This window comes from Ascaphus truei, chromosome 2 (genome assembly GCF_040206685.1).
Source record: "Ascaphus truei isolate aAscTru1 chromosome 2, aAscTru1.hap1, whole genome shotgun sequence".
NCBI classification, from domain to species: Eukaryota; Metazoa; Chordata; class Amphibia; order Anura; family Ascaphidae; genus Ascaphus; species Ascaphus truei.
In genome coordinates, this window is record NC_134484.1 from 314,267,238 (window position 1) to 314,289,124 (window position 21,887).

Below are 21,887 nucleotides of genomic sequence, written 5' to 3' on the forward strand. Positions count from 1 at the left end.
TAACCTAGATATTATACATCTATGTTATTTATTTGAGCTTAAATTTCACTGCTGATTTCATGTATTAATATGTTAATGTTGTTTCATTGTTGTCTGTTACTGTGGTGGGTTAATTATGTAATGATTGCTAATTATAAAATTAGGGTATATATATCAGCCATACCCATGCACTTATCATGCCCCCCGTGGCAGTGAACTCTTTCACGAAACGCGTAGGGTTGTGGGATTTGACGAAATTGGACATCTGCAGAAGCTGCAGAATCTGGAGTGCAGGACGAGCAGTTCGGAGCGCAGCGGCGAGTGATATACACTTCCGCATGTGCCCGCGCAAGTAGGGAAGTGTCAGTAGTCGGTACGCGGAGCCCGCTGCATGTGGGCATAGTGGTGAAGCCTAGCCAAGGCAGTGTTATCATCGGGGACTACCCGGAACAGCAGTTCACGCGGTGGCGGGACCAGCTATGCAGGGAGCGAGTAGCAAGTCTGCTGATGTGGACATTGACCCTTGGAAAATAACTACCATGCTTATTTGAATCTTGTTTGCTGTAAGTAGGATTTCAATTTTTCCCTTTCCGGAGAAGAGTTCTCACGTCATATTCCCTGTGTATGTTATGATTTATTTTTAAGTGTATTTTTTAATCAGTCATTGTTTGGCTCATCACTAGGTGTTGTATAGTTTAGTGTTAGTGTTTGTCAGTGCGTTTAATGTGTTTTGGTCTTGTAAGTTTTGTTTGTTTTATCAGCAGTTTATTTATAGCTTTTATAGTTTTTTTATAGTTACACTCTATGATTGGTCTCTGGTTTTCTTTCCACATGTTGTGAGACAACCATCCAGACTCACCGGAAGACCCCTAGTTCAACAGGACTGGACATTATATATGGTCAGGTTTTTTCACAGTATAATTTTGGATTTGTTTTAGGCGCCGGTTTATTTTTTGTTGATTTCCGTATGTGATTTGTATTAATCATATTGTTCAAGGCAGCCTTTCCTATATTATAGGCACATTTGGTATAGATCAGTAGCATTTATTTTACACTTAGATAAAAGGGAAGGGCAGTGGAAACAGCGCTAATGCATAACACATAAAAAATTAGTGACAACTAGACAACTAATAATTATTATTAAACCCCTAATATAAAGGTGAAGGCAGCCTGGAAAAAAATAGGTGACACAAACCAAAAAACACAGTGAAAACAGATGAACCGGCGCCTTAAAGAAATAAAGTTCTGACCAAATATAGTCCAATCTAGACGGCTGGGATGAATTCCAGGGAAGTGTCCTCAAAGTAATCTCAAACAAACAAACATGTAAGACAACAACATGAACGAGAAAAAAAAAGAGAAAAGATCATAGTGCAACAAATAACAAATCACTGATATAAAGTAAGCTGTAATAGACAGCAATTTAATAAAAGAATTAAATATTATAAAACAACAAACATGTGTTAGTTGGGCAAAAACCACTATTTAAAGTGATGGCATCCAATGGGGCTAAAATTGAAACCCTACTTACAGCAAAGCCAATAAATATAAACCTGTAGCTCAAAACCACTGAACGCTCCGGTGCCTGGAGGGAAGATGATACCGCTCTATCACCTGTAAATCCTGCACAGTTAGGAAGCCCAGACGCTGGGGCTCCACGCCGCCAGCCACCACACCTGTCTTCAACGCTGATGAGCTCTGGGATAGGAAGCCGCCCAGGCTCAGTGCCGCCGAAGGACTCCCAGGGATAGTCACGCAGACCAGAAGGTCTCGCGATATACGCTGACGTCACCACTGGTAGCCAGGATGTGGGAAGGGCACACGCAACTGCTAGGGGCTCAGACAGCCAAAGCCACGGGCAAAAGAGGAATGGGCTATCAGGGGGGAAGCCAAAGTGTCTCTGCCAGAGAAAAAAGTCCACCCTACGCGTTTCGTGACGTCAGTCACTTCGTCAGGGGCATGATGGGAAATAGACAAGTGGCAGTACATTTATACTGAAACACAAATTAGCTAATTAGCTTAAAACACAATATTAAAATACACTCATAATAAGCAGACTAATATCAGTGATGATAACATACACAAACCTTACAATAAATGGAAATAAGAAATATATATACAAACAAATGAGAATAAAAATAAAAATAAAAAATAAATATATATAAACATAAAACACCCGTTCTTAAAGGAACAGTACACAAAGAAAACATTCATAGGATTACTCATAACAAGAGACTTAAAACATGGTTTTCTTCCATGTTTTAAGTCTCTTGTTATGAGTAATCCTATGAATGTTTTCTTTGTGTACTGTTCCTTTAAGAACGGGTGTTTTATGTTTATATATATTTATTTTTTATTTTTATTTTTATTCTCATTTGTTTGTATATATATTTCTTATTTCCATTTATTGTAAGGTTTGTGTATGTTATCATCACTGATATTAGTCTGCTTATTATGAGTGTATTTTAATATTGTGTTTTAAGCTAATTGCGCTAATTTGTGTTTCAGTATAAATGTACTGCCACTTGTCTTTTTCCCATCATGCCCCTGACGAAGTGACTGACGTCACGAAACGCGTAGGGTGGACTTTTTTCTCTGGCAGAGACACTTTGGCTTCCCCCCTGATAGCCCATTCCTCTTTTGCCCGTGGCTTTGGCTGTCTGAGCCCCTAGCAGTTGCGTGTGCCCTTCCCACATCCTGGCTACCAGTGGTGACGTCAGCGTATATCGCGAGACCTTCTGGTCTGCGTGACTATCCCTGGGAGTCCTTCGGCGGCACTGAGCCTGGGCGGCTTCCTATCCCAGAGCTCATCAGCGTTGAAGACAGGTGTGGTGGCTGGCGGCGTGGAGCCCCAGCGTCTGGGCTTCCTAACTGTGCAGGATTTACAGGTGATAGAGCGGTATCATCTTCCCTCCAGGCACCGGAGCGTTCAGTGGTTTTGAGCTACAGGTTTATATTTATTGGCTTTGCTGTAAGTAGGGTTTCAATTTTAGCCCCATTGGATGCCATCACTTTAAATAGTGGTTTTTGCCCAACTAACACATGTTTGTTGTTTTATAATATTTAATTCTTTTATTAAATTGCTGTCTATTACAGCTTACTTTATATCAGTGATTTGTTATTTGTTGCACTATGATCTTTTCTCTTTTTTTTTCTCGTTCATGTTGTTGTCTTACATGTTTGTTTGTTTGAGATTACTTTGAGGACACTTCCCTGGAATTCATCCCAGCCGTCTAGATTGGACTATATTTGGTCAGAACTTTATTTCTTTAAGGCGCCGGTTCATCTGTTTTCACTCAATTTATTTTACACTAAATTAATTAATTAATTATTGCACCAGCGCTGAAGCACATTAATCTTTTTTTTGAAAAATTGCAAAAGGGAAATCAAATTAGCAAAAATAGATAATGAAAAAAGGATTGCAATAGAAAGTAAGATCAACCCTAAAAAGTTCTTTAAGTACCTTAATAACAAAGAAATGAGAAAAGACAATATATGACCCTTTCAGTGTGAGATGGGCAAGCAGATTATTGGAGATAAAGAAAAAGCAGAGGTATTAAACAAATTATTGGCCTCTGTTTGTCATGGAAGAATCAATTTCAATTGTAGTTCCGCAGGAGGAAGACACAACCTCCATATTAATGAACAATTGGTTAACTGAGGAAGAAGTTCATAGGCGGCTTGAAAAAATTAAAGTAAATAAGGCTCCTTGCCCGTTGTCATACATCAAAGAGTTCTCAAGGAGTTAAGCTCAGTAATAGCCAAACCATTACATTTAATATTCAAGGACTCCATTTCCACAGGCTCAGTACCACAGGATTGGCGTAAAATAGATGTGGTGCCTATATTTAAAAAGGGAGCTAGATCACAACCGGGGAATTACAGACCTGTAAGCCTGACTTCAATAGTGGGGGAACTACTTGAAGGTTTAATACGGGATAATATTCAGGAATACCTAATGGAATACAAAATTATTAATAATAGTCTGCATGGATTTATGAAGGATAGATCATGCCAAACTAACCTTATTTGTTTCTTTGAGGAGGTAAGTAGGAATTTGGACCAGAGTAATGCAGTTGATGTTGTCTACTTAGATTTTGCAAAGGCTTTTGATACGGTTCCACACGAGGTTGGTGTACAAAATAAAGCAAATTGGACTCAGTAAAATATATGCACCTGGATTGAAAACTGGTGAAGGATAGACAACAGAGGGTTGTCATAAATTGAACTTTTTCAGGTTGGGCTAATGTCGTGAGTGGAATACCTCAGGGATCGGTACTGGGACCCCTGCTTTTTAACTTGTTTATTAATGACCTTGAGGTTGGCATTGAGAGCAAAGTCTCCATCTTTGCTGACGATACTAAATTGTGCAAGATAGTAGAATCAGAGCAGTATGTAATTTCTCTCCAGAAGGACTTGGAGAGACTGGAAACTTGGGCAGGTAAATGGCAGATGAGGTTTAATACAGATAAATGTAAAGTTATGCATTTGGCAAGCAAGAATAAACAGGCAACTTACAAATTAGATGGGGATAAATTGGGGGAATCCTTGATGGAGAAGGATTTAGGAGTGCTTGTAGACAGCAGGCTTAGCAATAGTGCCCAAAGTCATGCAGTAGCTGCAAAGGCAAACAAGATCTTATCTTTCATTAAACAGACAATGAATGGGAGGGAAGTAAACATAATTATGCCCCTTTACAAAGCATTAGTAAGACCACACCTTGAATATGGAGTACACTTTTGGGCACCACTCCCTAGAAAAGACATTATGGAACTAGAGAGAGTGCATAGAAGAGCCACCAAATTAATAAAGGGGGTGGACAATCTAATTTATGAGGAGAGGCTAGCTAAATTAGATTTATTTACATTAGAAAAGAGGCGTCTAAAGGGATATGATAACTATATACAAATATTTTCGGGGACAGTACAAGGAGCTTTCAAAAGAACTATTCATCCCAAGGGCAGTACAAAGAACTCAGGGGCATCCCTTTAGGTTGGAGGAAAGGAGATTTCACCAGCAACAAAGGAAAGGGTTCTTTACAGTAAGGGCAGTTAAAATGTGGAATTCATTGCCCATGGACACTGTGATGGCAGATACAATAGATTTGTTAAAAAAAAGTTGGACATCTCTTTAGAAAGGAAAGGTATGGAAAGGTATGAAAGGAAAGGTTGATCCAGGGATTAATCCGATTAGCAATTCTTGGAGTCAGAAAGGAATTTATTTTTCCCCTTATGAGATGTCATTGGATGATGTAACATTGGGGGGTTTTGTTTGCCTTCTTCTGGATTAATAAGTAAGTATAGATATAGGAAAAAATATCTGTTGTCTAAATTTAGCATAGGTTGAACTTCATGGACGTATGTCTTTTTTCAACCTCATCTACTATGTAACTATGTAACTATGCTACAACCAATAATCTTGCGGCTCCCTGTTGGCACAAGATTTGGCAACCATTTTTTTTCCCCTGGAGCAAGATTTAGACTCATTCACCTATAAGTATCTTAATGTTAGGAATCCAGTTTCTCAGCGCCGTCCGCGCAACTCCCACCTACCTGCCTCCACACCCGCGGGCCGTCAGCTCCCCCGTCGCCGCAGGGCCGCTTCCTTCAGTGGTCCCGCCGCTCCCCCTCCTCAGTGGGAGGCGCAGTCCCTCCGTTCCACGCGCACATGTGCGTCCTCCTCCAACACTGGTCGTGTGCACGCGCAACTTACAGAGCACGCGCCCAGCATCCGTTCTTTAGCTTCTTCAGTTAGGCTCCGCCCCCTTACACCGCGCGGGCACACTCAGAGTACTACCAGTGCTCACCTGGGTTGTATCAGCCGCACCAATCCGGAGAGGCTCCCTGCAGTCCTCCTGATCCGCCTCCATCCCTGATTAGTCAGCCAGTCTTATCAGGCAGCTCTGAGCCCTCACTCATCGCTCAACATAGTTTCTGCATGGAAGTTGTTTGGTATTCTCTTTTTGATTCTACAGGTTCTGACAAGGCTCGTACGACTACCCCCCTTTGGCTCCCGACCTTGGCTCTCCTCAGACTACGTATTCTCTGACATCCCACGATCACGGCTTGGACTTCGACTCTCCTCATCTCTCCGCTCCCTAACCTCGGCAAGGCATCCACTATTCTACTCCTACACCCGGTACCGGCAAGTATTGTCTACCTTACCTACATCTGGCCTGGCAACGCTTAACACCACACTCCGGACGCGCTCCCTTTGCTGCGGGTGCGTGTATTCCTACTTCCCCCTTCAGCACAGGGGACGGGTCTGGTCTGCGGGCAGCACCGGCGTAACACTTAAGAACCACAAAGTTAAAAATGGTGGCGTTTTGCCCTGAGAGTTTACAGAAATGGTGTAGAGGAAACTGCTCCTTTAAGTATATTCATTTGTAAGTCTTTAAATGAATACAAAATAACATGACAGTATTTTTGTGGCCCTTCTACTCTTCATTTTTTCTGATCTGGCCCCTTTGGAAAAACCGTTGAAAAACCCTTCACCATTATTTTGTTCCACAATGTTCCATACTTTGCATACCACACCCCTCTAATGCATTGTTACATTTCCTATATAGGTACAGTAGTTGTAGCGAGAATATTCCAGTCTACAGAGAGGATTAATGACAAGGAGGTTGAGCAGCTACTAGACCTTGACATGGGCTGCAGGATGTATACCACACTGTGTCCTCTCCTTCTCTAGTGAAATTTAGACACTGGGATTGTATTTGTCTCCTATTTGTTCCTGTCCTCCAAGTACGTTTATGTGGAGTCCCGAGTCTCTTATCCCTGGTCTTATAAAGAGGCAATCCAAGCGAATTATTTTTTGGTGATTTTGACATTTTTTTTAAAGGAGCAATTCAAGCACAATTTTTTTACACGGAATTGAAGTAGGCTGTCTCACGAGCTGAACCACATTAATTTCAGGTCCAGGGATCAGTGTCAGATTTACAAATACACCGCCCTTAGGCACTTACATTGTGCTGCCCTCCTCCTTCAGCGTCATTTGACACTGCGCTGTCACATTGCCTAGCAATGTGATGCTATGTGATTTCATGCGTGCCGGCTGCACACGCGCGATTGGTGATTCCCGCCCACGCATGCACACCCGGAAAGCGTCAATCGCGCATGCACACAAACTGCAGCAAGCACCAATCGCGCATGCGCACGAGCAGCATAGCTAATGTATGCCGTCCCAAAATTTTGCCGCCCGGGCCTAATGGGAAATCTGTCACTGCCGGGGACCCCCGACTTCCAGAGATAATTACCTCTATAGCCGGTGCTGGTAGCTCCTCCGTCTCACTGGCTGGAGTTTTAAGTTTAAAGCTCCCACAATACACAGGCCAATAGGAAGCCAAACCTAATGACATCATGGCTTCTTATTGACTATCAGGAATCGGGAGCTTTGAAACGCCATCATAATGTGAATCTCCCAATATGGAATCCACATGTAGCATAGCCTATGGCCGCTACTCTTCTGTTGAACACCCACAGTGTAAGTCCTGGTATATGTAGGCACTGTGAGGGGTTAGATTCTCTCATGCAGGCCCAGCTTGTTGTTGCAGCCTGGATATACTGGCTGTACCTAGGGGCGGGCCTAGCAACAACCTGAGAGTGTCAGCCTGGGGGAGGATACTGGTTTGGTCATATGCAAATGTATGATGCCTATCAGTATCAGACCAGCCCTGTCATGAGGCAGGGTTACAAGCCAAACCACCAGGTTATATACTGGCACTCTCCCAGAAGTCTGTGTGTCTCCTTCCCCTGTGGAGTGATAACATCTACCCTGTATCCCACTAGGGGATACAGGAGGAGCACCAGAAGGAAATCTAGATGGGCCTCAAACCTTAAGGTAACCTTGCAGGGAATGAGAACTGCTGTAAGTTGTGGGACCATGAATAAACATCCATTGAACCATCTAAGCTTGTGTGATTCACTGCCTTGTGATAAGAGAGGTGTCAGCATGGACATCCTGCAGACACAGGATCCTCGCTGACTGGAGGCGCTGCCAACAGAGAATAAGCACCCTGAAGCCTTTCCTGATTCTCCCCATAGCACCGTTGAGCAACTCAGAGCCCTCCTGTTGCCTCACAGGTATGCACAGCACTAGGAAACATACATGTAGCGACCAAATTTCACATATGGTGGGGGTAAAGGTGTTACATACAGAAATACATAGAAGACAGCAGCACACCAAAGAATATGTAACCCTTTGCGTGCCACAACCCCTCAAGTAATACTTAGTCACTACATCATGGGGCACAGAGTGCCTGACCCCATGACAGGGTGGCTACTTCACAGGGCACTCATAGTGTTAAACAAACACACATTTATTACTCGCATATTTACAGCCAACATTTCAAGAGCCACACTATTACCAGAGGAAGACCTTTTTAAGTGTCGAAACATTGGCTGAAATTAAATTTTGTTTGGTGTGTTGCTGCCTTCTATTTTTTCTATTTATTAGGGTAGATACTGTATATAGCCACCTAAACAGTTATGTTATCATTCTGTGGGGATAGTCTGGTACGTCAGTGTAGCTTCGAAGTCCTACATAATTAAGCAAATTGGTAGAATGTTTCCTGTTGTTGTCAAACTGAAGGAAGGGACATGTAGAAAGTACAGTGAAGATATTGAGCACATGTATGTGACAGTGCTGCCATTTTCATCTCACATCTGTAACACTACTTAACCATTCCTTAACTAATAGTGTCTGAGTAATTGGTACAGTTGCTTCAAATATAAAAACTCAAAGATGAGGACAGTGCCATGCCGTACAGATTAACAAAATAATCATAATTTTTCCAATTTTCTCTACGCCACCACAACAGTTAATTATGGGGGGGGGGAGAGGGTGCCTGGTTCAAGTTTTTCCTACGGTGCCAAATACCCTTGCACTAGCTCTGGGTATATGTACTTTTAAAACTATAAGGGTTCTATTTGTATTTCAATATGGCCGATGGACCAGGTCAATATCAAGCACCACCTAAGATGGCTGCTGACAGGAAATCAGCCTCTCTCTGGACCTCAATTGCCAGCAGCTGCTCCTGGGCTTTAACTAGCAGGCTGTTGTTCCCTGTCTTTGCTCATGCAAAGTACCCTGGTTCCTCTTAGCTCTGTCTTTGAGCCTGGGTTTGTTTTGCCTGTGCTTGGACTCCTGTTGTATCTGACTATCGCTGCCTGTTGCCTGTTGCCTGCTGCCTGCTGCTTGCATCGACCCCAGAACTGGACCTGACTACCCTTGCCTGCCACCTGCCTTGACCCTGGAACCAGACCTGACTACCCCTGCATCCCAGGCCGAGGTTAGTGAATCACACCCTGTCTCTGCCCTGCGGGTCCATATCCTGGTTGCAGTCAGCAACTTTACAAAAACTCATTAGTTTTGCTTTGGACTAGCTTTATGTAACCCTTGGTAAGATGTATGAATCACACACTGCCACCTGTCGGACGACTCTTCTTCTGTGTTCACTGAGCCTGTGATTCATGATGGACATGGCAGCAGCCAATGACAAAGGATGTTAGAGAGGAGAGACTAAGGAGAGAGGAATCTTTAAGAGGGGCTGGCAGGGCACACATAGGGAGAGCTGCGTGAACCTGAAGGATCTCAGGACGGACTGTCGGTGGCCCGGAGACAGTCTACGTTCCGCCCGAGTTAGCAGATGCTGAATGGATGGAGTGCGGTCGATCTGATGAGGCCCAGTGTAGCATCCATTGGAGAGCAACAGGAGGAATTAGCACAGTTAGAGGGGACCCTCAATGGAAGCCAGATAAAGGAGTACTGAAGCATTTTGCAAAGTACAAGCCTGCTACTCGACCATAGCAAATAAGAGCACAGGCCTTGAAACCAAGGATTTGGAGGCCATAGGGAGAATCACTGACATACACCCGTGTAGCATTTTGTGGGGAGTGTTATGTTCCTATGTAATGTGAATGCTTGTAATGATCTTTCTGTTAAGGATTATAATTTACCTGAGTATCCATTTCCAATTACTTTATAAATGCTGTTGTACTATATACACTACTGTAGTCTGTCTTCCTTTGTCTGACCAAGGGCCAAGTGTGGAATAACGTAAGGAGGACGACTCAGGTCCCCACGTCCAGTGGTAGGTGTTAGTCTGAGGCAAATAAGAGGGGTTACATTTATTATACCCAACAAGTAAAAGTTCAGTTTTAATAAAAAAAAGAAAAGAAAAACACATCAACGTCGTCAATATAATAGATTTTATTTATTAATCTATCAAATGTATATTTACAGCAACGACAGTATATTTTTCTTCCACATTTAAGGAATGCACCACTTTAAAGGGATTACCTTTTTCTTTTCTTTGTATTCATGTTCTAGTGCTTCAGCGTTGATTTGTTCTTAGCGTGTTTAATTTTATTTAACACAGATATCTCTGTACTATATTTTAGAAATATTCATACAATAATTATGCAGTAGAAGCGGATCAAGGAGAAACTGTAAATGTAAGTATGCAAATAAATAATAGTGTTACCCTTGGTCAATAATTAAAAAGGACAGTGGTACTCCTTACTCCTAACAGCGGTTATTAATATGTATATCTCCGAAGACACGTCTAGTCAGTCTTGTGTTAAATGCTCCTGTTGTGTATTTGGATATTTCTCACATAGGAGGATCTTCTTTAAACCTGTTACAACCAAAGGAACCAGTCATCTTAGATCATGTACAAAAACACATACAAGAAACTTCTATATTGTTCAAGTAAAAGGATTCACAAATGAGCACATACAGTAAACAGGTCGACAGTAAATTTATCCATTTTATAAGAACATTTATCATTTCCTTTACTTTGGTTCTTAATTATTTATTAATGGTGCCTACAAACCCTAAAAGTATCTTTCATAGTCACACATCGTTTTGTCTTATTATGTAACTACAACACCAGCCATTGTGATACAGTATATTAATTAGACTAGGTTGGCTATCCCTGGAGTCCAGACAGAACATACATTTTTTTTTTTCTGTTTTACCTTCAAATACTTTCTGGACAAATTACCTAATTATCTAAGCAGGCATCTCATCCCTACTGTACACAGAACTATTTTAGATCCGCATCCAGAAACCTGCTTATGGTTTCAAGGTTCAACAAAGAATCCGGTTGTTCTTCCTTCTCTTACCGAACACACCTCTTCTTGAATAATTTACCGGAGTCTTTCAAAGCTGCCTCCTGTCTACTGTCTTTCAAGACTTTGGCTGCATTATACTTTAATCACCTCTGTAACTGCAACTTATAATGTTAGCAACTCATATTTTTGTATTCAGGACATACTTGAAAACCAGAGGTAACTCTCAATTTATTTATTTTTCCTTGTAAATTATTTGATAAAAAAAGAAATGTTGTGTAAATCATGAATGTTATTTGTCTTGTGTTTTTACATTTGCCCAGATGTTCTTTAGAGGCTAAAAAAATCAGAATGAGGATTAAAGTATACAAATATATCTTAAATTGTCAGCCACAATATGTATAAAGTAGGAGTCATGAGTAATTCTTTTTTTATTAAAAACACATTTTAAATACTGTATGTTCTCAAAAGTGGCCAAAGAGACATTTACCTTAAAAACGACAGTACGTGCACATTTTTTACAACGATGAAATGACTTCCTAAAATAAATCAAAATGTACTTTAATAGAAAGGGGGCAAAGTGAGAGAGGAGCAAGAGAGAGATAGGAGGGAAAATAAGAGAGAGGGGGAGTGAAAGAGGGGTGAGTCAGTGGGGAAAGTTAGAGAGAGGGGGAGACAGGAGGGGGAAGTGAAACGGGATGAAAGGATGGGGTGAGGGGGAAGGGTGAGGGGGAGGGCAATGGAGAAAGACAGATTGTAAGCGGGCTGTAGGGGAGGATATGGGGGGATCAGAGACCTATGCCCTGCTCTTCAACCCATGGCCTCAGGTAGGGACTCTAGGTACTGTCATGGAAGTGAGCACACGAAAAGTTGAATTCACTAAAGCATGCTAATTCTGTACCATCAAAGGGAATTGCGTTAGCATGCACTAAACACATGGCTATTTTTGTGGGGTTGTTTTCAGGAACAAAGTTCCAGCAACTTATTATTTACAGGTCACTAAAAAGCGTTATCCATATTGTGTAATTATTAGGAATGGTGCTTAAATAGTGAATGGGACCAAAGCCTTTTCTTGTATTTAATGTAATATTTAATGTAGTTTACATTCTGTTTTTTTTCATATACTTTGACCACTTTGTTACTAAAAAGCATGAAACTGGTAACATATTAATATATAATATTTTGTTTCTTGTGCAGTGCAGTTCAACCCACTTCTCTTCAGCAGGATTTGTCCTCTTCTTTGGCAGACCAAAAAGAAGCCTCTTTCCTGTCAACATTTTATCTTCACTTCTACTTCCAACATGATACACTCTTTGACATTTTATCTACAGTGTCCTCTGAAAGTGGTGCCCACAAGACATATATAAAAGGATTTATACATGGCAAAGAGTAAACAATGTACAAAATCATGAAAAAACACACCATCGACAAAACGGGCACCTTCAACCATGATGCAAAAAATAGAAAGCGCAGCGTTTCAGGCCAAATGTGTCCGATTTTCAAGCAAAGTCCAGTAAAAAATGCCAGAACACCAAATGTTTTCTGTAACTTCATCCAGTATCCAGTCCTCAATTCCTCCTATTTCTGAATGGAATTGACTTAAGGGCATATTGAGCCCAAAATGGTAGGCTGTCCATCCTTTTGCATTTTGGTCATATGTAGCCTTCTTGCTCCTTTGGTGTATTTGTTTTTCATGAATTTGTACATCGTTTACTTTTTGCCATATTAAATTTTTGTTTTGTCAACGTTTATTTTGCTTATTATTTAAACCCTGGAGTTTTAAGTGCTGCAACGTAAGTGTGCATGAATAGTTACATAATTGCATAGTAGAGGAGGTGGAAAAATAAACATATGTTCATCAAGTTTTGCCTATCTTAAATGTAGTTGACAGTTACTTATCCTATATTTGTATTTACAATATTGTGATCCAGAGGAAGACAAACAAACATCCCAGTGAAACATTATCCAAAAATGTCTCATAAGGGGAAAAATAAATTCCTGCCGGACTCCAATAATACCAATCAGATTACTCCCAGGATCATATAAACAAAAGTTGTGTGACAAGATCGTCACGACAGATCTCTTTTAATTGCACTCAATGTACATACAGTTATCTAGACTTGATAAGTCAAAGGATACAAATATCCTAGGGCAGGGGTCATCAAACTCTTAGCCCAAAAGAGCCAAATATGAGTAGCACAGCGATTTAGAATTTTTCAAAGAGCTATAAATATATTTTTACAAATACGGTTGATTAACCGTCATCACATCAGGCTGTCCCCCATCATTATTCCCCCTCATCACATCAGGTTGCCCCCCCCCAGGGCTGCCAACAGAAACCATGGGGCCTGGGACAAATTAAAGGAGCAGGCCGCCCCCCCCCCCGAACCCATAGCGCACCTACCACGAAAAAATATCTTTTAGCGCGCAACTTTTACTTAACTGTTTTCTTATTGTGATACAGAAAAAAACATTACAATGCAACCTATTTATTTTTATATTTTCAACAAAAGACATGTAACTGCCTGCCTGGGTGGCTGAGTGGGTGGGTGGGTGGATGACTGGGTGGGTGAATGACAGTAGAATGACAGTTGGGTGAATGACGGTGGGTGGGTGAAGGATGGTTGTTTGACAGTTGAATGACAGTGGGTGAATGACAGGTTGGGTGGGTGGGTAAGTGAATGACAGGTTGGGTGGGTGCATGGGTGAATGACAGGTTGGGTGGGTGGGTGAATGACAGGTTTTTGAATGACAGTGGGTTGGTGGGTGGGTGAATGACAGTGGGTGGGTGAATGTCAGTTGAATGACAGTGGGTGGGTGGGTGAATGACAGTTGAATGAAAGTGGGTGGGTGGGTGAATGACAGTTGAATGACAGTGGGTGGGTGGGTGGGTGAATGACAGTGGGTGGGTGGGAGACAGTGACTGGGTGGGAGACAGTGACTGGGTGGGTGGGTGACAGTGACTGGGTGGGTGACAGTGACTGACAGTGACTGGCAGTGACTAGGTGGGTGGGTGACTGACAGTGACTGGGTGACAGTGACTGGGTGGGTGACAGTGACTGGGTGGGTGACAGTGAGTGACAGTGACTGGGTGGGTGACAGTGACTGGGTGGGTGAGAGTGAGTGGGTGGGTGACAGTGACTGGGTGGATGACAGTGAGTGACAGTGACTGGGTGGGTGACAGTGAGTGACAGTGACAGTGACTGGGTGGGTGGGAGACAGTGACTGACAGTGACCGTGACTGGGTGGGTGGGAGACAGACTGGGTGACAGTGACTGGGTGGGTGACAGTGACTGGGTGGGTGGGTGGGTGACAGTGACTGACAGTGACTGGGTGGGTGGGAGACAGTGACTGACAGTGACTGGGTGGGTGGGAGACAGACTGGATGACAGTGACTGGGTGGGTGACAGTGACTGGTTGGTGGGTGACAGTGACTGGGTGGGTGACAGTGACTGGTGACAGTGACTTACCTTGACCAGGTGGGTGCAGGTTGCTGACGGACTCTTTTCCCCTCCTGCCCCCGATATCCTTGCGGCAGCTGCCTGGGAGGGGAGGTGGGCTTGGGGGTGCGGGAGATGGGCTTGGGGGCACGGGAGGTGCGCTCGGGGGGGGGGGGGCACGGGAGGTGGGCTCGGGGGGAGCGCGGGAAGCTGCCGCGGGGGGAAGCAGAGGGAAGCAGGCCGCAGGATTAGCTGGTACTTCCCCCTCCATCCCACATTGGGAGCGGGGGGGGGGAGGAGCAGCCGCAGGAAGAGCTGGTACTTCCCCCTCCGTCCCATGTTGGGAGCGGGGGGGAGGGGCCACAGCAAGAAGAGCTGGTACCTCCCCCTCCGTCCCACGTTTGGGGACCTGCACAAGCGCGTGCCGGGACCGCAGGGGAATCGCCGCCATTTTGCTCCCGCATCGCGCCTGCCCCTCAATTTCAAATACTGAGGGGAGAGCCGCACGGACTTGCCCAAAGAGCCGCAAGTGGCTCGCGAGCCGCGGTTTCACGACCCCTGTCCTAGGGCAAAGATAAATGTATAGCTATAGAATAACCCAACAGAGTTCCAGAGAGTGGATACCACTAATGTGAAAAATAAAAGTTTTAATATATAATATATATGAATGGCGCAAGTGATAATATGTACAGTGAAAAACAATTAAAATGATATAAAAAAGACCCCCCTTGAATGAGACGGCCAGGGTCAAACCAATATCTACAGATGACGTGGTCATTCTATTAGTATGGAGATATCTATTAGGTCTGGTAATCAGGTTAGTTGGTTTTTGGAGAGGGTATATATACATATGGATACCTGAGTCTATCTGCGGTAAGATACTCTCACTTGCTTGGTAGGTAAAATTATATACAGGCAAGGAATAGATATATATCGCCTATCCATATATCAAGGTATAGGAGTCACACCGAATGATTCCTATTAAGTATAGGCATTAGATATGTTCCATCCACACTAAATAATGGACATAACTCTAATGGTTGCTCCTACCATGTTTCAAGTATATAGCCGATCAACAGAAAAATATACATTCATGAATAGTCTGCTATACCGGGGGTGCGCAATGTTTTTAACTTGCGCCCCCCCGCCTGTTTACCTTCCAGCTCGCGCCCCCCCTCCTCCTTAGCTCTGGCATCAAATGATGTTGCGGGGTCATGTGAAATCATGTTCCTAGGACCCTGTGACGTCATTTGATGCTGGTTACCATGGCGACGCGTCGCCGAAGATAAGGTAGGAGAAGCTGCAGATGCCTCGCGTGGTCCAACAGGCATTTAATTTAAATGTAGCTGCCACTCCCCCCCTGGAAATTCTCCCGCCCCCACTTTGCATACCCCTGGGCTTTACTATAGCCCTGGCATCATAAAAGTCCAGCGCCAGATAAGTTTATTTATTTTATTTATTTATAAAAATGTTTTACCAGGAAGTAATACATTGAGAGTTACTTCTCGTTTTCAAGTATGTCCTGGGCATAGAGTTATGATGACAAATAATACATGGTCACAAATACATAGTTACATAAGTGAACAACGTATACATTATATACAAGACATTGCATTTAACAGGTAAAGATAATATATATTATAGGCGTATGTAACAGTTACAGACCAGATTAAAATGTGAGACAGCTTTAGTTTTGAAAGAACTTAGACTGGTGGTGGATGTGAGAGTCTCCGGTATGTTGTTCCAGTTTAGGGGTGCACGGTAAGAGAAGGAGGAGCGGCCGGATACTTTGTTGAACCTTCGGACCATGAACAGTCTTTTGGAGTCACATCTCAGATGATAAGTGCTGCATGTGGTATGGGTGAGGAGCTTGTTCAGATAGACAGCTAGCTTTCCCAGAAAGTATTTGAAGGCAAGACAGGAGAGATGCACTTTGCACCTAGACTCAAGTGATGACCAATCTAGTACTTTGAGCATTTCGCAGTGATGTGTGTTGTAGTTGCATAGTTGGTAGTAAGTATCGCTAATAACGATTTTCAAGATACCTCTATAGCGCCAGATAGGTGATATGTCGTGGATCCCTGCGTATATTTGCAATAAGCAACTCTCACTTGTTTAATAGGCAAAAGTATGTATAAGGCAGAGGATAGATATATCTCCTATGTAGCAAGATAGAATGGCCACACCGAATAATGCCAAATGGGTGCAGGTATTAGTGTGCCATCCACACAAAATAAAGGATGCAACTCAACCGAAAAATGTGCATGCATGAATTGTCTGCTATGCTGCGGCCCTGGGTAGTGAGTAATCATCGCCATACAACAGTTTGTGGTGACTTCCTGGTTCCGCCATCTCAATTGTAGACATCAGCGTGATAACATCATAAAAGTCCGACGCACATTTCATGTGTCATAGACACGCTTCTTCAGGGAAAAGGAGTCATCACTGCAGCCTGCGATCAAGTTCTCCTGCGGATCCTCTGCCCATATCATCCCAAAGTGGCGGTGCGGCGGATACCCGCCTGCCTAGGTGCGCGTGCGTGTCCCGCTTGAACTTAAACACTAGCCCCGCTGTTTCCGCTCCCGGGCTCCGCCCACAGCATGACAACACGAGCTCTCGGGGCACACATACTTCCAGTATATGAACAGCTCCCCAGCAGGGGACAAACCGGTGCACAGCGAAGGGATGAATGAATAATCAGAGGGATTTATTTAGATAAAAAACATGGACAAAGAAAACACTGATACAGTCACTCTAACATGTTTCACACGCAGGGTGCTTTATCAAAGAGTGAATATGTGTCTCTGAGTGATGTTCTTATAGTCATCTTCCCACACCCATTTGAAATACCTGCCAATCACAACGTGATTGTGATATCCAACAGCTGTAAGAGGGTATGTGCCACAAGAAATTCACTCAGTGAATACACAGGACAGAAAATCACAAACAGCAAATAATGGGTTAATCATAACCACAACAACATACAATGAGTTAAAATCAGAAAAAAACAGTAAACCAATAGACAGCCATGCTATATATATATATATATATATATATATATACAGTGCTTGACAAATCACCCACAAATCTACTCGCCGAACCAAAAAATCTACTCGCCACCTAGTCCCGCCCCAACCCCGCCTTTAGTCCCGCCCCTAGTCCCGCCCCCAACCCCGCCTCTAATCCCGCCCCCAGCCCCGCATTTAAAAAAACCATAAATGAAATAAATTGAATAAATTCCTAGTAAGAACATTCGTTTTTGACATAAGTTTATTTATTGTATTACATTATACTACAATTAGTCCTTGTGTATAAATGTCAAATCTAGAAAAAAAGCCAGATGTGAATGACTAGTTTCCTGAACCCCTTAACCAGTGTCTGGACGTCCCCACTTCACAATATTTAAAGCAGCAATCCAGCCTGGGATCTTACCTGATCCGCAGTCCGTCAATGTCCAGGTACCCTCATTCCCGCAATGTTATACATTGGAGGGGATATGTTCCCTACCTGTCTTCTGGGTTAGGGGGGGTTCCGATGTCTCCCGTGTGAAGCTTGAGTCAGATCTGGAAGAAAGCAGAATAGGTTATTTCGGTGTAGTGTAGGGCAGTTAAGATATACAGGGTAAATAAGATATCCAGATCCAGATTGTGAGACAGAGAGACGGAGAGAGAGGGTGAGAGAGATGGAGAGAGAGGGTGAGAGAGACGGAGAGAGAGGGTGAGAGAGACGGAGAAAGAGGGTGAGAGAGACGGAGAGAGAGGGTGAAAGAGACGGAGAGAGAGGGTGAGAGAGACGGAGAGAGAAGGTGAGAGAGACGAAGAGAGAGGGTGAGAGAGACGAAGAGAGAGGGTGAGAGAGACGGAGAGAGAGGGTGAGAGAAACGGAGAGAGTGTGAGAGAGACGGAGAGAGTGTGAGAGAGACGGAGGGTGAGAGACAGAGAGAGGGTGACTGTGGGGGGATGGGGTGACTGGGTGGGGTGATTGGGGGTGTGGGGTGACTGGGTGGGGTGATTGGGGGTGTGGGGTGACTGGGTGGGGTGATTGATTGGGGGGTGGGGTGATTGATTGGGGGGTGGGGTGATTGGGGGGTGGGGTGATTGGGGGGGTGGGGTGATTGTGGGGGTGGGCTGATTGGGGGGGTGGGGTGATGGGATGTCTGACTTGGTGGGGATTACTGACTGTCTGACTGGGTGGGATGACTGGGCAGGGGGTGGGATGACAGACTATGACTGACTTTTGACTGACTGGGTGGGGGGGGTGACTGACTTTTGACTGACTGGGTGGGGGGGGGGTGACTGACTTTTGACTGACTGGGTGGGGGGGATGACTGACTGACTGGGTGGGGGGTGACTGGGTACCTCTGGTGTCCTACACGTTCTCTCTCTCTCATACACACACACACACATATACACACTCTCTCATACCCATACACACACTCTCTCATACCCATACACACACTCTCTCATTCCCATACACTCTCTCCCTCTCTCTCGTATACCCCTCCCTCTCTCTCGTATACCCCTCTCTCTTTCTCCCATACCCCTCTCTCTCTCTCTCTACCATACCCCCTCTCTCTCTACCATACCCCCTCTCTCTCTCTCCCATACCCCTCTCTCTCTCTCTCTCTCTCTCCCATACCCCTCTCTCTCTCTCTCTCTCTCTCTCCCATACCCCTCTCTCTCTCTCTCTCTCTCTCCCATACCCCTCTCTCTCTCTCTCCCATACCCCTCTCTCTCTCCCATACCCCTCTCTCTCTCTGTCCCATACCCTCTCTCTCTCTCTCTCTGTCCCATACCCTCTCTCTCTCTCTCTGTCCCATACCCTCTCTCTCTCCCATACCTCTCTCTCTCTCTCCCATACACCACACACACACACACACACACACACACACACACACACACACACACACACACACACACACACACACACACACACACACTACCTCCCGCCCCGCGTGGGCAGCTGGAGCACCGGAGGGAGGGGGGAGAGACACACGAGCCGCGCGGTCACCGGAGGGAGGGGGGAGAGACACGAGCCGCGTGGGCACCAGAGGGAGGGGGGAGAGACACGAGCCGCGCGGTCACCGGAGGGATGGGGGGGAGAGACACACGAGCCGCGCGGGCACCGGAGGGAGGGGAGAGACACACGAGCCGCGCGGTCACCGGAGGGAGGGGGGGAGAGACACCCGAGCCACGCAGGCAGCGGGAGCACCGGAGGGAGGGGGGTGAAACACCCGAGCTGCGCGGGCAGCGGGAGCACAGGAGGGAGGGGGGCGTGACACCCGAGCCGCGTGGGCAGCGGGAGCACCGGAGGGAGGGGGGAGTGAAACCCGAGCCTCGCGGGCAGCGGGAGCAACGGAGGGAGGGGGGTGAAAAACCCAACCCACGCGGGCAGCACCGGAGGGAGGGGGGTGAAGCACATGAGCCGCGCGGGCAGCGGGAGCACCGGAGGGAGGGGGGTGAAGCACCCGAGCCGCGCGGGCAGCGGGAGCACCGGAGGGAGGGGGGTGAAGCACCCGAGCCGCGCGGGCAGCCGGAGCACCGGAGGGAGGGGGGTGAAGCACCCGAGCCGCGCGGGCAGCCGGAGCACCGGAGGGAGGGGGGTGAAGCACCCGAGCCGCGCGGGCAGCCGGAGCACCGGAGGGAGGGGGGTGAAGCACCCGAGCCGCGCGGGCAGCGGGAGCACCGGAGGGAGGGGGGTGAAGCACCCGAGCCGCGCGGGCAGCGGGAGTACCGGAGGAAGGGGGGAGAAACACCAGAACAGTACAGTATATATAAATATGTATTACAGTGCATTAAATTCCCCCCCACCTCAAGCGTCTGTCCACAATCCTCTCCATGACCGGATCAGTGCAGGTCTTGTAAGCAGGAGGTGACACAATTATACAGGAGGATATATAGGAGGAGGAGTAGCAGATGCACGCGCGCGCGCACCCCCAAACCCCCCCCCCCCCATTACTTACCCGTGCAGAGAAGGAAGGGCGGTTTGAAGTCCTGGCAACTCCAAGCCGCGTCACAGCCAGAGGGTTTTTTTTTTTTTTTTCGAGCAGGGGATTTTGTTTTTGCAGAGCAGGGGAAAAGCTACTGGCCACGAGCCAATATCCGATCGCAGCTGGCGAGTTGGCGACCGGGTTTGTCGAGCACTGTATATATATATATATATATATACTGTATTAATTATATATTAAGAAAATACAAAATCTTGTAAATAATTGCATTAAGGTCCCAAGTGTAGAACCTGATCAGTACTTGAAACTAATCTTGTGAACCTAATATCACATGTGCACATAACATAGCAACAACAATTAATGGACCTGCAGTATATTAAATCAATATGAATTTGGAAATTACCTAATATTTAATAATCATTATCATCTGAGATCAAAAATTTGGAGTTAATATATATAAATTTAATAATTCATTTTATGTGAATAAATACAATCCTTGATTTTAGTTGAAAATATACAATGGAATTGATTAATCCCATCTATACCATTCCTATATATGTACTATACCTAAACTATGATGAATGTATGAATACAGGTACATCAAAGTTAATAAGTATAACTCAATATCAAAATTGAACCCTTATAAGCAGGTATAATATAATGTTAAAGTTTAAACTCTTATGGAATCAAGTTTGATTGAACCAATCTGGTAAGTATACAAATATAACACAATGTCAAAGTTTGAACCTTTGTGGAATCTTAATGTAATTCAGACATCAGAGTGGAATCTATTTAGTTGAGAAAATGTTTAAGTTCCCAATCTATATTTATTCCTTTAGGATATAAAGTGTCTAAAACAAATATCCAATACATCTCTCAGCAATTTAGAGAGTTGAGTCTATCACCTCCTCTGATGTGTGAAGCTACATGTTCCACCCCTGTAAAACTGAAGTTCTTAATTCCACCTTTCTTACAACTTGAGAAATGTCTGGAAACAGGATGAATTTTTTTTTCTTGATACGTCGTACATGTTCTGAAATCCTTGTTTTTAGAGGCCTTATTGTCCAGCCCACACAGCGTTTTCCACATCCACAGGAGAGTGTTTATATGACAAAGCTTGTGTGACAGTTTATAAAAGATTGTATCTTGTAACCCTCTTTTAAATGTGTACCTCTTATCCTCTTTAAAGGTTTGGCATATTTACAGAAGTTACTGTAACCACAGGAGAAAAAGCCCTTTGGAATACAACGAATATTTTGATATTCATCATCAGAGCGGAAAAGGCTGGGGGATATTGAGGTTGCAATTGTGTTAGCTTTTCTGAAGACCACGCGGGGTTCTCTCTTTAGAATTGATTTAAGATCAGCATCTAGTCTCAATGTATTCCAATGTTTCTTCAAAATAGTTGTAATTTGAGTAGCTTGTCTACTGTATTTCGTAATAAAC

At 44.5% G+C, this 21,887-nt stretch overlaps 1 long non-coding RNA gene across 1 annotated transcript; it reads left to right on the plus strand.

The window, feature by feature from the left end:
• Positions 1-371: 371 nt before the first annotated feature.
• LOC142488680 (uncharacterized) lies at positions 372-21,887 on the plus strand. The gene is made up of 3 exons (XR_012799576.1): positions 372-542; positions 10,383-10,436; positions 21,631-21,887. It is a non-coding gene; the product is annotated as an uncharacterized LOC142488680 (long non-coding RNA).